The sequence below is a fragment of the Ceratotherium simum genome, unplaced genomic scaffold (assembly GCF_057802395.1).
Source record: "Ceratotherium simum simum isolate JZ-2026a unplaced genomic scaffold, ASM5780239v1 HiC_scaffold_44, whole genome shotgun sequence".
Taxonomy (NCBI): Eukaryota; Metazoa; Chordata; class Mammalia; order Perissodactyla; family Rhinocerotidae; genus Ceratotherium; species Ceratotherium simum.
Window position 1 is genome coordinate 1,463,577 of NW_028261260.1, and position 16,030 is coordinate 1,479,606.

A 16,030-nucleotide genomic window follows, 5' to 3' on the forward strand; every position below is an offset into this window, starting at 1 on the left:
TATTTGAGTTTCCCCTCCCAAACTGCCTAAAGAATTTAAAACAAAAGATCTGTTTCAGGAAGGAGTTATTATCCTGATGGCTGTAAAGATAATGTAGGATAGAGGTTACAATAGGAAAGACACCAAGCCCCTTTTATCAAAAACTCTATCTCTCCCTGACCACATTATCTATAGATGACCCTGAGAAGAGTTGTCAGGCGAACATTTGCATTTCTATCTCCATGTGAGTTGTCTTCTTGCCCTCTGAGGTTCCAGACCACTACCCAACCCCAACACCTTCCTCGCCTTTAGCTACAATACTTAAGCAAGCAGCTTAGACAGAGGGATGAGTTGCTCATTTCTGAGTTTCTCCCATGTATACATGTTATTAAACTTGGTATTATTTTCTCCTGCTAACATGTCTTGTTAATTATTTGGCCAGCCATAAGAACCTTAAGGAAAAGGGCAGAGGGAGATTCTCCCTCTCTCCCGACACCATCATTTATTATTTTTGAGACCAGTTTTGTAATAGAAATAACAGTTTATTTGACGAATAAAGGCTGCATATCTGCATTATATCCAATGCTGAAAACTAACAAGCTTAAATAAGCTTTTATTTACCAAAGATTATTTCATATCACGTTAACTGGAAAAACATTTGGATTTAGAAACAACTTTTGTAAGTGCTTACTTCAAGTTAATTGAATAGACCTCTTGATTTTGACCAAACCCTCTGGAGCTATAATATCAGGCACATATAACATACATGTAGAGACACACACATAAAGAACAACAGATACAACAAAGATTTTATAGCCGCTGTTTTAGAAAATTTATTAGTTTCTATCTGCAGAAAGCTTCTTAACCATTTTTTTTTTCTTTCAGTCTTAGGCCCCCTGCTGTCTTAGCACTTGCGCAAGTCTCCTGGGTTCAGAGGCCAGGCGGCCCAGCTGGGAATGGTCAAGCAAACTCAATTTCCCGCTTTTCTTTTATTTTATTTTGCTACAAAGTCAGAACAATTTCTAGGGACTGTGTAGCGGGTCAGGAGTGTACTGCTTGTGAGTGTTACTCGCTAAAGAAAGGTCGTAATCACTCTCTTATGTGCCTCGGTTTCTCCTGCCCACAGTCTAGGTACTGCCGTGGGGGTTTGGGGCTCGGGTGACCAACCCTCCTGTGCGCGTCCCCAGACGAACCTGTGATTAATTAACATGAATGATAGTGGAGCTCCCTATAGGAAGGACCATTACACGTCGTGGGGTTCCCCTGACACCCCCGATTACATTCTCAGTTGCCTGAGAATGCCCGAAAGGCCGGGAGGACCAATGTCCCTTTTCTATGGAGCTGAAGAGATTCAGTCTCTCATTTTTCTATCAAGCAGTTTTGTTCATACTTTATAAACATAATTCTTCCCAATTTTAAGCCATATTAATGTCACCCTGCCCCATTTACTCCAAAAGTTCCAGCTAGGCTCCCCAGGCCTATGAAATTCCCTTTACATTTCTCTTTCCTAGGAATTCCTCCTTAGGTTCCTCTGACCTAGGGAATGTACCAGTACCCCCTTAAGACACCTAGCCTTAAGCCTTGAAAACAGCTCGAATAAACTCTGGACCGTCGACTTAAAATAAAGAGGTCTAGGTTTCAGGAGAACTCACTGGAGTCACCTGAAGAATGCACTGATCTTGAGGGCACAATGGGCCCCTATTGGTACCCAATGCCAGTTCAGTGTAGATTCCAGGTGGTCTCTCGTGGGTTTCTCTGAAATCCTGCCATGACTACACCAACAAATGTCTACGTAAATAATCCATAACCAATGTATAAATCAAACTTGGGGTGAATTTATTATGAGCCAACTTTTGAGGATCATGGCCCTGGGCCTTCCATCCATAAGGAAGGAAGAGCACTGAAGAAGTGGGATGTACAGAGCGATTATATATCGTCAAAGAGCATGTATCACATAGGATTGTAATGTACCTTTTACAAAAGCCACAAGATCGCCCTGCTAGGTTGCCCTGCCAGAATAGCTATTGATGGACACAGCAGGGAGCAGGTCTGCTGTCTCGATGGGCGTGGCTGGTGTCAGGTCTGTTGTCTGGAGCTGGGGGGTCACAGGATGAATGCAGCAGTAAAATCCCAGCCTAGGGAGAAATGCTTATCCTTAAGGCAATGCCAATGAGGGGGAAGTTGCATTCTTATCTTAAGGGCATTTACTCTTCTCTTTGAGACATGGCAAAGCAGATACACAATGCAGGCGACAAGACCTTTTGGAAAAACAAACTCAGGCTGAATTAGATTTACCCCAAATGGCTTCCTCATATGCTCCAATATATCTTATTGCTTGCCATTTATTTATCAAGCTCAGGGCGTGTCTTTCAAACAGAAATCATCAAGAATAGCATGAAGTAGTCACTTACCTACAGATGTCACTGTGGCAACAGAATATTAACAAGTAGCCTTCAAATATAACCATTTTCCCAAATATTGTATTTCACTGAGTTAATCAAAAAGGGATTCTTCTTTCTTATACTGACAAATCTCAACTCTGAACTTAACACTAGAGGTAGCCAATTTTGAATAAAGACCTTTAACATCAAAGCCAGCCAATAGATCTTGTTAAAGCAAATCCAAACTCGGGAACACTTTTGTTTTCAGTCACATGCAAATCCTCTCAAACTCAAGATAAGTTCCCAGCTTTGTGCAGATGGAGAAAAGCTTCTCTTCCTCTTTTTCTATTCAGATAGTGCAGGGAAGAGCCCAAAAGGTCTCCTGGTGGAACACGAACAGTTCTTTACATTAGAAATGCAGGCAGTGTTTCCTAGCTTCTTTTCTATAGGCCAAGCGAGACCTGCTGACCTGCCCAGAGGAGCAAATTTCTGGGCTCCAACAGTAAATAAGACCATGTGCAGTTTACCACAACAATGAACTACAAAGATGTATCAGGAAATATTTTGAACACCCACACCTAAGCTCTCAGTTTCCCTCTGTCTAATTCCATGGTTACCTGAACTGAATTCATTCTCCATCCCCATCCCTTTCGTGATAGTTTTTATCTCCTTGAATCAGCATGTTATAACATCTAAGAGAAATTTATCAAAACACTTTCTTCAAAATAGCTAGCTGAAGTATAAGAGTTGTAGAGGGTCAAGATTTTAAGATGAACGTGATGTACAGAGTAACTGTACAAAATAAAAAGAAAATAAATGAGAACAATAAGAGAAGGAAGAAAAAAATGATATGGAAAAGGAATATAATAGAGAGTAAAAGTAACAAAGAGAGAAAAAAGAAGAAAGAATGTGTAGGAAAGAGAAAGAGTCAGGAGAAGCATGAGAAATGGCAAAAAGGGGCACGAGCAGAGGGAAGACACCATGTTCAGGGGGAATGACAAGTCAACTGGCTTCTGAGCAGGGCTCAGGTCTAGAGTCACTGGCCTGCATTTGAGAACTCCACTAAGTTCTAACATCCACAGAATGACCACTCCTCATGCAAACTCTGATGACACTGATTACCAGCGCTGTCTTCTCCCGGGACCTGCTGGAGCTTTGGGAACTGCCTCTGTCAGCAGCTCTGGGACTGACAGAGTCCCCGTTAAATACTCATCAACTAGGATGGTGGTTTTTCTTTTGAATTACTTTTTTAAAAATTTTTATTTATTTATTTTTTTCCCCCAAAGCCCCAATAAATAGTTGTATGTCATAGCTGCACATCCTTCTAGTTGCTGTATGTGGGACGCGGCCTCAGCATGACCGGAGAAGCGGTGCATCGGTTCGCGCCTGGGATCCGAACCAGGGCCGCCAGCAGCGGAGTGCGTGCACCTAACTGTTAAGCCACGGGGTCGGCCCACAATGCTTCTTTTGAAAGAGTAACCCAGAAAGAGCTCTCTCAAGCGTACATTTAATCCTTCCAACTCTTTCACTCACCCATCTGAAGAATTAAGAAACTAAACATTTTTTTTTTAATTACTGTGAAGAAAAGTAGGAGAAAACTTTTCTGGCAAAATTTTAAATGTTCCATCTTCTTTGAAGTTACCTCACAAAATTCTGAGCATAATCTAAAATTCTGGGCTCCCTACAGTTCCAAACATGTTTCAGAAATGATCTCTTTATCATGACAATGTAAGCCTATGTCTTATAAAACAAAATAAACTTGGATGAGTTTTATCTTGTAGAGAGAAGGCAGCAAGCAAAAGAGTAGGATGTGTCTTTCTACTATGAATGAAAATAAATAAAATCATCAAAATATACAAAATATGCCTCTAAAACTGAATGAAACGGTCTCTAAAGAGTTTTACATTTTGAGTAAAAATGCACCTATATGAAATTATACATCAGTTTGTCTAAAATCTAGTCCACTTTATAGAAGAAGAATTCATTCAGTTTCATTTAAATAGCATGACTTATGATTAGCTGCATAATAAGTGGTAGATATTTTAATTCTGGTATACCATGTCCTTCCACCAATGAAGGTGGGCTTAAACCTGTAATTTTCCTAAAAGGGGCCAACCAGATGTTCTGCTTATTTGATTATTTAATAGTATGGATCTGCTCCTCATTGCCAACGAAGGATGTCTACACACAGGCTTTAGCTTGCATATGTAATGGGAAATGCAGACTGAGTTTACAAAAAGAAAAATTGAAAATGGAGCATTGTCTTTAGGAGATGTGGTCAATCTGTTCAAGAACATTTTCTCCCTTGGTCAAGTGAGAAGCTGAGAGAGAATGCTGTCAGCCTCTTCCTTGGCCCCTTATAGAATTCTCCATTACCTCAATTGAACGTGTCCTAAAGTGTTTGAACTAAACTTGGAAATGAGTTGATGATAATGTATTTGCATTACGTCACACAGAATCTCTTTCATTAGGCACCATTCAAAACACTTTTTGGGACATTAGAAGCCAGAAAAGTTTTGCTTCTCTGAGAGACTGTTGCTTTTAATCTCATGGACATGAGATGATAGAGAATTGTTCCCATTTCCCTTTCTACTTTAAACCTGAGGGATACATTTCCAACTACCTTTAAAAACTGCAGGTCCTTCTGAAACACATTTCAGTGCACTGGCTTACTTCAGCTTCATTTCATTGTTCCATCCTAAATTCCTTTCAGTTTGATCTATTTTCCTTTGTAATCCTTTTGTATTCCTAGATATTTAAAAGCTGCTCAAATCTATATTGGAGAAAAGTTGGGTTACAGTTCTTTCAGACAGCATGTAAACCCAATTTTTAGGGTTTCTACACAAAAAGTTTCTGCTGTGTTTCTACCAGCTCTCCTTCTATATTTTTTCCTGTGACAAAATTGCCTTTCTAAAAGCCAGTCCTCTGTTAATTCTCTTGGCCAGTCACATTTTCATAGAAAGATAAAGGACTGGATTTTCCAAAGATGCAACAAGAATGATCAAGTCCTGATCCACACCTAGATATGCTGTTCCTGTTCTCCAAGAATTTTAAAACTAAAGTTAATTATCTCTTTCATTTTATCTAAATCTATTAAGTAACCTTGGCACTGAGCCCCTAAACTGGTCCACAGGCTGCTTCAGGAGACACAAAACTCTCTCTCAAATGCTTGCATTCATGTGCTTAGTAGGTATTTTATTTATTTAGATCTTATTCCACAAAAGAGCTTCATTTATTCACTCAAATACTTAAGTATACACTATGTGCCCAAAGGTCTTGAAATGTTGGCAGTCTGCAAGGAAAACAGATATATATGAACAGATAAATTACACTACAGAAATAATTTGAATGAAAGAGATATGAATAAACTGCCGTGGGACTCCAGGAAAAGAACCACCATGGGGGGTGGACAGGGTTTGTACCATCTAAGTAAAGGAAAATGAAGATAGAGAACATAAAAAGAAAACAAGATAAACGAAAAGATTTTCTTCTTATTAATGTTTCTGCCACCAACTTTTGGAGCACACTACTTGCTGATGTCCTTTCTAGCCAGTCTTATCCTTCAGCAGGCTTCTATAGACTTCAAAAATTCGATTGTACCAAGCTGGGCTTCTCCGTGGAGTCAATGCCAACTGTGTAGGGAGTCAGGAGGGGAGCCAAAGATTCACAGGACTCTGCAGGCCTTCTGCAGCTCACTGGTGGGGAGGGGCACCGAGGCTTCACCTTGGCCTCTGTCTCCAAGTTCACATAAAGGAGGGTCGGTTCCTTCCTTGATATATGAAGGTGGAGATAAACATCTTTCTCAGATGGGATTATAGAAAAATTAAAGTAAGAACAATGAAAAAGACAGAGGAGGTAGCACCATGAATCTGAAGAAACTGGACATGTGAATTAGTAACCAGTAGGAAGAAGAGCTGAAGACAAAAAAAAGGCAAAAAGCAAGTTCTCAATTTTCTAAGATGGAAATGCAAGTCTTTCTTCTTCACAAAGAAAAAAGTCATTGAACTCTTTCCTTTAAAATAAAATTGAAAGGGGTCACATGTTGCAAATAATGGTTTTAACCATGATGACACTACACAATAACGTGTAGCCATCAGTTGTTAAGTGCACTGCAAATAGTTCATTACTTAATAATTATGTTATCAAAGTTTGCAATTGATATATATATTTTAGTAAATAGTAGACTGTGTGCAAAGTTGTCACTATATTATTGATAGTGTCACTCTTACAACTAAAAACATGACTAGGAGGGAAAAGATGGTGTGACCTCAGATTGCTAGAGTCACAGCAAGAAAAGTCAAGAAAGTGCCATCAGGTCATTTGGACAAAATGACGCTATATAGCTGTTGGGTTTATAACAGATCAGCTTGAGGAAAATAAGTCACTACATTAAATTATTTTCTACTTACCTCCATCACCCTCTCCAAGAACACATATTTTAAAATGAGACAATATATTACATGAAAAATTACTTGCTCTCTCATTTTGAAAACTACATCAAATAATGAAGAAAAAACTAGGTTACAAACATCCTGTTATCAGTTCCAACTACCATCTTTTACCAAACTAAAACTCTAATTATCACTAATTAACTTTCAATCTAGAGCTCCTCCAGTATACAAAATCAATAACTTAAAATGTTTGATAACTTTTTTCAAATTGCCCTAAAATTTTAGAGGATAATATAAATATATCTCTTGGAAAAGTTGAGAAAGATAAAGACACTAGGAAAGGAAATGATGAAAATATTACCCCAATCAATGATGTAAAACACAAGATACGAACAACTGTTAAAAAGAATTCTCTATGAAATTGATCAATTCTACTATCTCTACACCTGGCTATTTCCTATCAGTAATTTGATGCATAAACAAATAGAATAGTGTATTTAATGGGATCAATTCTTTTAGTTGTGTGCTTTTCCTTTTAAAACTTTATATGCTTTTATGTGCTTGCTTTATTTTCAGATGGTGTCACATTAGAACACCCTCATCTCTGAATATCTTTGCATTAAGGGACTCTACCTTGGCCCTTGAACAACTGTACTCAGAGTTATGATAAACTCAGAGACCTACATGGAACAATGTTTTCTACGTTTTATCTCCCATGAGTTGTTCATGTCAGGGAGTATAGTCCACCAAGTAAACACTAAGCAGTGTCTGAAAAGCATCGGATACTAAAAGGAGGACATGCATGGTTGGGTGTGGGCCCCCATTCAGTGCCTCAGTGCAAAGAAGAAAGAGGTAAATGCATCTCTCCAGAGACTGGGATAAAAACAGGAGGTTATGAGCACGAGGCTCCCTCTGAAGGCCTTTAAGCAGGGACCTGGAATAAAACTGTTTACACTGTGGAATATTGTTGGTTTTACAGGGAATTCATGAGGAAGATAGGACATGAAATAATGATAATTATAATAACAGCAGCAAACACTTCTACTGAACCAGGCACTGCATTCTGAATGTTAATTCTGTGCTTGAACATACATTAACTCCCATAACCCTCAAAATATCCCGACGTAGTAGATGTTGTTCTTCTCATCATTTTATAGATGAAGAGACTGGGTACAGTGGCTAGAAAACTCACCCAGGTTACAAAGCTGATACATGGCAGAGCCCAAGCTCAGTGCTCTTATGTTATGCTCTTTGACTACAACTCCAAGTTAAGTCTCTAATGACTATCTTTCTCTCTATAATCCAATGGGGGAAAAATCAAAATTCTTAACTCTAACACCCATGCTATCATTTAGGAAAAGTTAGTGAGGAAGAGATTTATGAATAGTAACAGTGCTCTTCTATTTACTCTTCACTTATAGATCAGACATCAGTATTCCTGATCAGTCCACCAAGAAGAAACTGGGACTTTATTATGCCAAAAAGAAGAAAAAACAAGGAATAAAACAACCAAATTCCTTTAAACATCATTACACAAATGTGATTCTTAATTCCATATGACAAATATAAAGTGCTTTCCTGGTTTGGGGCTCAATATAAAGCTGATGTTAATATCATGCTATCTTCCCAGCCAATAACACAAAATACTTTAAGACAACAAAAGGGAGAAAGACAAAAAACAACCCAACAGAAAAATAAATATTACATCTGAACGCTGTACAATTTTTTAAAGATTACTTAAGTGTTAGATTTAGTAAAATTTGTATCTCTATCTTGCCTCTCCCAGTTATCTCTGAAGGTAAAGAAAAGGACTAAGAAAGGCACAAGGAAGCCAGTTAGGGAAGCGAGCTGGCGGGAAGAGGTGAGGTGGCCGCCCCTCTGCAGACGACAGACAGAAATCTCCCCTGGGAGCCGTCTCAGGCCTCACAAGATGTGGAGCTTTGACCTCGGGCAGTGGCTACAGCTGGACGCCAGCAGCAGTGCTTCTCAGACTTCAGTCTACACGGTAATAACTGGACAAGTCCAGTGTCCCTTCCCCGGAATTCTAACTCAGCAGCTTTGAAGTTGGGACATGAGAATTTTCCATTTAACAAGCCTACCAGTGATTTTCCTTGAGTTATCGGCAGATTATGACCAAAGGCATACCTTGAAGAGAAGCACAAACTCACTACCCAGTATGCACTGCACAGATACTTTGTGTCACACACTCTCAGAACATTCCCTGCTCCAGGGGTCCCACCTGCTTCAGCATCTTTGGGCCTGTGTTCTTCATCAGGAGGTTCCGAGGGTGGCAAAGCAGACAGGACTCACCTGGGAAACTGCCCTTCTGTGTAATTCAGTGAGTGCGTGGGCTGCCTGCAGCCCAGGTGTAAAGTGGGTCTTGCTATATTTAAAAATAAATTTCTTTTTAATTTTATTGAGGTCATATGGCTTATAACTGTGTAAATTTCAGGTGTACATTACTATATTTCAGTTCTGTATAGACTGGATCATGTTCACTGCCAATAGTCTTGTTTTCATCTGTCACCATACATATGTGCCCCTTTACACCTTTCCCTCTTTCCCTCTGGTAACTACAATCTGTACTCCTTATCTATGTGTTTGTTTATTTATTTTCCCAATATGAGGGAAATCAATCAGTATGTTTCTTTGTCTATCTGACTTGTTTCACTTAGTATAATACCGTCAATGTCCATCCATACTGTCACAAATGGCATGATGTTGTCTTCTTTATGGCTGAGTAGTATTCCATGGTATATATGTATATATATCACATCTTTATTCATTCATCCATTGATAAGTACTTGAGTTGCTTCCCAGTGTTGGCTATTGTGAATAATGCTGTGAAGAACATAGGGACACATACATTTTTTTAATTACTGACTTCATATTCCTCGGATAAATATCCAGAGGTAGAATAGCTGGATCTTATGGTATTTTTATTTTTAATTTTTTGAGTAATCTCCATCCTTTTTTCCATAGTGGCTGCAGCAGTTTGCGTTCCCATCAGCAATGTATGAGGGTTCCCTTTTCTCCACATCCTCTCCAACACTTATTATTTTTTGTCGTTTTAATAATAGCCGTTCTGATGGGTGTGAGGTAGTATCTCATTGTAGTTTTGATTTGCATTGCCCTAATAATTAGTGACGTTGAACATCTTTCATGTGCCTGTTGGCCATCTGTATACCTTCTTTGAAAAAATGTCTTTTCATAACCTCTGCTCATGTTTTGATCAGGTCGTTCTTTTTTTTGTTGTGGAGTTGTATGTGTTCTTTATATATTATGGAAATTAACCCCTTGTCAGATATATGATTTGCAAATACTTTCTCCCAGTGGGTAGGTTGTCTTTTCATCTTGTTGACAGTTTCCTTTGCTGTGCAGAAACTTTTTAGTCTGATGTAGTCCCACTTCCTTATTTTTTCTTTTGTTTCCCTTGCCTAACAAGAGACAAAGACAGACATTATATAATGATAAAGGGACATTCCACCAAGAAGACATAATACATTAATATACATGCACCTAACACAGGAGCAACAAACTATGTAAAGAAACTATTAACAGACTTAAAGGGAGAAATTGACAGCAACACAATAATTGTAGGGGACTTCAACACCCCACCCACATCAATGGATTGATCATCCACACAGAAAGTCAACAAGGTAACAGTGGCCTTAAAAGAAACATCAGACCAGATGGTCCTAATAGATATATAGAGAACATTTCATCCCAAAACAGCAGAATACACATTCTTCCCAAGTTCACATGGAACATTCTCAAAGATAGACATATGTTGGGAAACAAAGCAAGCCTCAATAATTCTAAGAAGACTGAAATCAGATCACGCATTTTTCTGACCACAATTGTATGAAACTAGAAATCAACTACAAGAAAAAATTGGAAAAGTCACAAATATTTGGACAGTAAACAACATGCTACTGAACAACTATTGGATCAATGAATAAATCAAAGGAGAAATCAAAATATACCTAGAGACAAATGAAAATGAAAAACAACATATGAAAACTTATGGGATGCAGCAAAAGTAGTACTAAGAGTGAAATTTATAGCAATAGAAGCCCAACTCAAGGAAGGAGAAAAAGCCCAAATAAACAATCTAACACTGTACCTAAAAGAACTAGAAAAAGAAGAATAAACAAAGCCTAAAGTCAGTAGAAGGACAGAAATAAAAATCAGAGCAGAAATAGATGAAAGAGAGGCTAGAAAAAGAATAGAAACATTCAATCAAACTAAGAGCAGTTTCTTTGAGAAGATAAGTCTCTTCCTTTTGAGGTAGAGATGGCATGTGGGCAGAGATTATAAGATCAGAAAATCCAGACGCTCAGTCAGAGAACTCCCTGAACTTTAAGCATCTTTTAAGCAATTTTTTAGCATCTTTAATACATTCAAATATGCTGTCCCTTTAACATCTGTTTGAATACGTGTGGCAAAGTCAAAGGACAGGCTGTACTAGGCACCAGAGGATGATAATACCTTCCCTGCCTTCAACAACAAAAGGTCCAGGAAACTGACTTATCTTAGGTCCAAGTTGGGAACTGTTTGGGAGAAATATAGTGAAAAAGTAAATAAACCAGACAAGAATAAAAGAATTGGACAGAGATCTGCTAGCAAAGAAAACTTTTCCCAGCTACAGACAAATAGAATCTGGACAGAATGAGAAGGCTCATAACTACACCTGGCACCAGGGAGTAAAGTGGAAATTTCACAAAGGAGGCCACTTTGAGGCCTATAAACACCTTGCAAAGCTACACATTAGGATTTCAGAACAACAACACGTTTAGGATGTATGTGTTCAATATATGCATGTCCTGGGTTCTCCCTATGATATTTTCCTTACTTATATGTATATTTTGCTAAACCTTTGTTGATTATAAAGCAAAGCGAAGAGAATAAGAGTGTGGCAGAGGTAAAGAGCAAATTAAAAACAAAAAACATACTGTAGTCATCATGTTGAGACTATAAAGTAAACTGAATTAACTGATGGACAGGAGATGCTCTTTCTGTAATTTTTTTAACAAATTAAGAGATTCATAAAATATTCTTCAGCATTGACGGTAATATACAACGCATAGATGAGTTAGTTCAAGCTTTACCTTCAGGGACAGTCATTGACCCTAATAGAGAATTCAGATTCCAGGGGTCAGCTAGTCTTGTATCAGAAAGTGTCACATTTCAGAGCTGGCTGTGCGTTTCAGCTATTCACGTCTCTTTAAGCTAGTCATATCTTGATAAGCACCACAGGCTTTGCTACTTAGCTTACTGAATATCAGAAATAGCTTTTCATTGGTGAAATGAGTGGTTCGTTTAATTAGCACGAATTTAGAAATGAGCTCTCATTGGTGAAACTGAAAGAATTCTGTATATGTGCATTGGCCAAAATATCAGAGAATATCCTCATACTTAGAGGAAGAAGGTAAGACTCGGGCAAGGAGGATGTCAGGCGTGATGTCCTGACAGTGCTGCACCAGCTGCTGGTTTAGGAAAATGTCTCCCTGCCTGTTGCCAGCCATTAGGCACAGGATCCTGCCTCCTTCATATCTGTATCATGTGAACCTTTCATGGAAGGTGTAGCCGGGCATCTATCAGGGTAGCAAACTGCACATCCCCTGATGAATGGACTCTTGCCTAGAGCGCTTCATCATCCTAATACAATGATTCCACTCAGTCTTGGACATCGCTGGCTCCATATAAAACAGGCGGCACCAACAGCCAAAGGGATAAATGGTTTCACTTAGGAGTCCACGTTCACCCCAATACAATGTATGCTATAAGCACTCTATACAACCCCATATAAACTACATATATATACGAAAGTTCAGTTGGTCCTCCAGGCTTTCAGCCACACCCCAGGACTCTCACACATTACAGTGCTGTGAGTAATCTCAAAACCTCTCCTTCACCGCATGGCTCCAGTAGCAGAAAATAAGGATAACACAATTTCTTTCATGGCTTTTTAGTGTCTACAGATGCCATCCCTTCAACCAGACTATCATTTATATTTTTCTACATGCCTCCCGTCCACCCCCCAAATTCGTCTTTCCCTGTTTCTTGAGTCAAGCTCCACTTCTCTAGAAGGCCCTCCCTGGTCCTCCCCTCACAGAGTCTCATCAATCACTAAAGTCTGGTTGATGGCCCAGCTCACCTGGACCACTTCGGGATCAGCACACAAACACGGCACACCTGCACCCCTCGTTTTGACAATAATGTTGTGCTTTCTGGAAGGGTGGCGGCTTAACACTTTCCTGAGTGTATCTCATCTTCCCTCAAATGCACTGAAAGTCTCTTCAGCACAAGAAGTGTGCACACTTGTCCTGTCAATCCCCCTACCCTTGACAATGTGATGATGACTGCATAACAGCCACTTAATGTCTATTGAATGAACACGTTTGTCAGGTAGAAAAATAAAGGAGATGGCTTGTCAATATGAGCAGCAGCTGTAGCTGGTAATCTCATATTTTCATCATTTGCTTAACAAGGGACCAAAAGATACCCACAAACTTTGTGGGTTTCATTTGAAAAACCAAGGTAGAAAGTTATCAGTTATATTGAAATAATGGCAATTACAGAAGATAAAGAAAAATACTGAGTAGACAAAAATCCTAGGATATCATCAATACTGGCGCCCAGACAGATCTCCTAACTTTACAAGGCCTCAGCGTTCTCATCAGGAAATCAGGAATGATACCCGCCCTGGCCCTGTTCATAGGGCTGGTGTGAGGCAGGAGGCAACACTATGAGGAAAGAGCTAAGACGATGACAGCTGTTATTCAGAAACAACACACCAGGAGTACCACTCGTTTTGACATTTTAAAAATCTACGTTTAGGGCCAGCCCCGTGGCTTAGCGGTTAGGTGTGCGGGCTCCGCTGTTGGTGGCTGGGGTTCGGATCCCGGGTGCGAACCGACGCACCGCTTCTCCGGCCATGCTGAGGCCGCGTCCCACATACAGCAACTAGAAGGATGTGCAGCTATGACATACAGCTATCTACTGGGGCTTTGGGGGAAAAAATAAATAAATAAAACAAAAAAAATCTATGTTTAGTTAGAATAATCACACATTATTTCCTGTATTTAAAAATTTCTCCTCGGAGGAATTCAAAGTCATCACCATATGTCCACATCAAGGCCTCTCCAGAACCAGTGCTGAATCTTTGCTTTATTGTGAGAAGCTAGTTGAGCTAGCTTGAGACTCCAGAGCTTTCTTGGCATTTGTGCTGATTGTCACTGTTTTGCATTCACTTAATAAATTTGCTGTGGCATTTCCTCGACCATTGAGGCATGTCTTTTTCTCTGCTGTGTTTCTGTTTAGCATTTCAGAAATGTAGTTATTGGGTGCCAGCCCCAATAACTGCTCGGGTTTTGGGGGGAAAAAAAAGGAGGAGGATTGGCAATAGATGTTAGTTCAGGGCCGGTCTTCCTCAGCAAAAAGAGGAGGATTAGCATGGATGTCAGCTCAGGGCTGATCTTCCTCACAAAAAAAAAAAAAAGAAATGTAGTTATTTTCCAAGTAGGGTAATAAGCTCCTTGTCTACAGACACTATATCCTATAACCCCTGTTTTCCCCAGGATATTACATATTCTGTATACATAACAGACACACAATGAGTACTAAGGAACTGATAAATAAATGGCAAGCAATAGGATATATTGGAGTACATGAGAAAGCTATTTGGGGTAAAACTAATTTGGCCGGAGTTTGTTTTTCCAAAAGGGCCTGTCGCCTGCATTGTGTATCTGCTTTCCCATGTCCCAAAGAGAAGAGAATATGCTCTTAAGATAAGGATGCCCTCATTGGCATTACCTTATGCATGAGCATTTCTCCCTAAGCTAGGACTTGGTTGCTGCAGTCATCCTGTGACCACCTAGTTCGAGACAACAGACCTGACACCAGCCAAGCCCATCAAGACAGCAGACCTGCTCCCTGCTGTGTCCGTCAATAGCTATTCTGGCAGGGCAGTCTGACAGGACGATCTTGTCACTATAGTAAAAGGGACATTACAATCCTATGTGATACATGCTCTTTGACAGCATATAACCGCTCTGTACACCCCACTTCGTTGATGCCCTTCCTTCCTTAGGGAAGGAAGGCCCTGGGCCATGGTCCTCAAAAGGCGGCTCATAATAAACTCACTCCAATTTTGATTTATACATTGATTATGGATTATTTATGTAGACATTTGTTGGTGTAGTCATGGCAGGATTTCAGAGAAACCCACCAGAGACCACCTGGAATCTACACTGAACTGGCATTGGGTACCAATAGGGGCCCATTGTGCCCTCCAGATCACTGCATTCTTCAGGTGACCCCAGTGAGTTCTCCTGAAACCTGGACCTCCTTATTGTAAGTCAACAGTTCAGAATTTATTTGAGCTGTTTTCAAGGCTTAAGGCTAGGTGTCTTAAGGGTGTACTGGTACATAATCTAGGTTAGAGGAACCTAGGGGGGAATTCCTAGGAACGAGAAACCCAGGGGGAATTTCCTTGACCAGGGGAGCCTAGGGGGCACTTTTGGAGTGAAGGGGCCAGGCTGACCTTTTTAATTTGGCTTAAAATTGGAAAGAATTGTGTTTATAAGGTCTGAACAAAACTTCTTGATAGAGAAATGAGAGACTGAATCTGTTCAGCTGTGAAAAAAAGGGACATTGCTCCTCCCAGCCTTTTGGGCATTCTCAGACCTGAAGCTGTAAAACTGCTAGAAGAAAACATAGGGAAGAGGCTCCTCCACATTGGTCTTGGCAATGATTTTGTGGATATCCCACCAAAACTGCAAACAACAAAAGAAAAAATCAACAAATGGGACTACATCAAACTTAAAAGCTTCTGCCCAGCAAAAGAAACAACCAACAAAATCAAAAGGCTGGGAGAAAAGTTTTACAAACCATGTATCAGATAAAGAGTTAAATATCTAAAATTTATAAAAAATTTATACAACCCATAACAAAATTTATAAAGAACTCATACAACCCAATAACAAAAAAGCAATCCAATTGAAAAGTGGGCAAAGGATTAAATAGACATTTGTCCCAAGAAGACATCCAAATGGCCAACATGTACATTAGAAGGAGATCAATGTCACTAATCATCAAGGAAATGCAAACCAAAACCACAAAGATCTATCTCCTCACACCTGTAAGGATGGTGATCATCAAAGAGACAAGAGATAATAAGTGTTGGCAAGGATGTGAAGAAAAGGAAACTCTTGTGTGCTGTTCATGGGAATTTAAATTGGTGCAGCCACTATGGAAAAGACAGTGGAGGTTCCT

General features: G+C 39.6%; 1 protein-coding gene and 1 long non-coding RNA gene across 2 annotated transcripts in view; both read left to right on the forward strand.

The window, feature by feature from the left end:
• The window catches only part of LOC101390292 (ral-GDS-related protein-like), a 256,999-nt gene that overhangs the window by 91,861 nt on the left and 149,108 nt on the right, over nucleotides 1-16,030 (forward strand). The gene's annotated exons all lie outside the window — the stretch shown is intronic.
• Nucleotides 6,353-14,036, forward strand: LOC147911280 (uncharacterized). The gene is made up of 2 exons (XR_015551349.1): nucleotides 6,353-7,603; nucleotides 8,538-14,036. It is a non-coding gene; the product is annotated as an uncharacterized LOC147911280 (long non-coding RNA).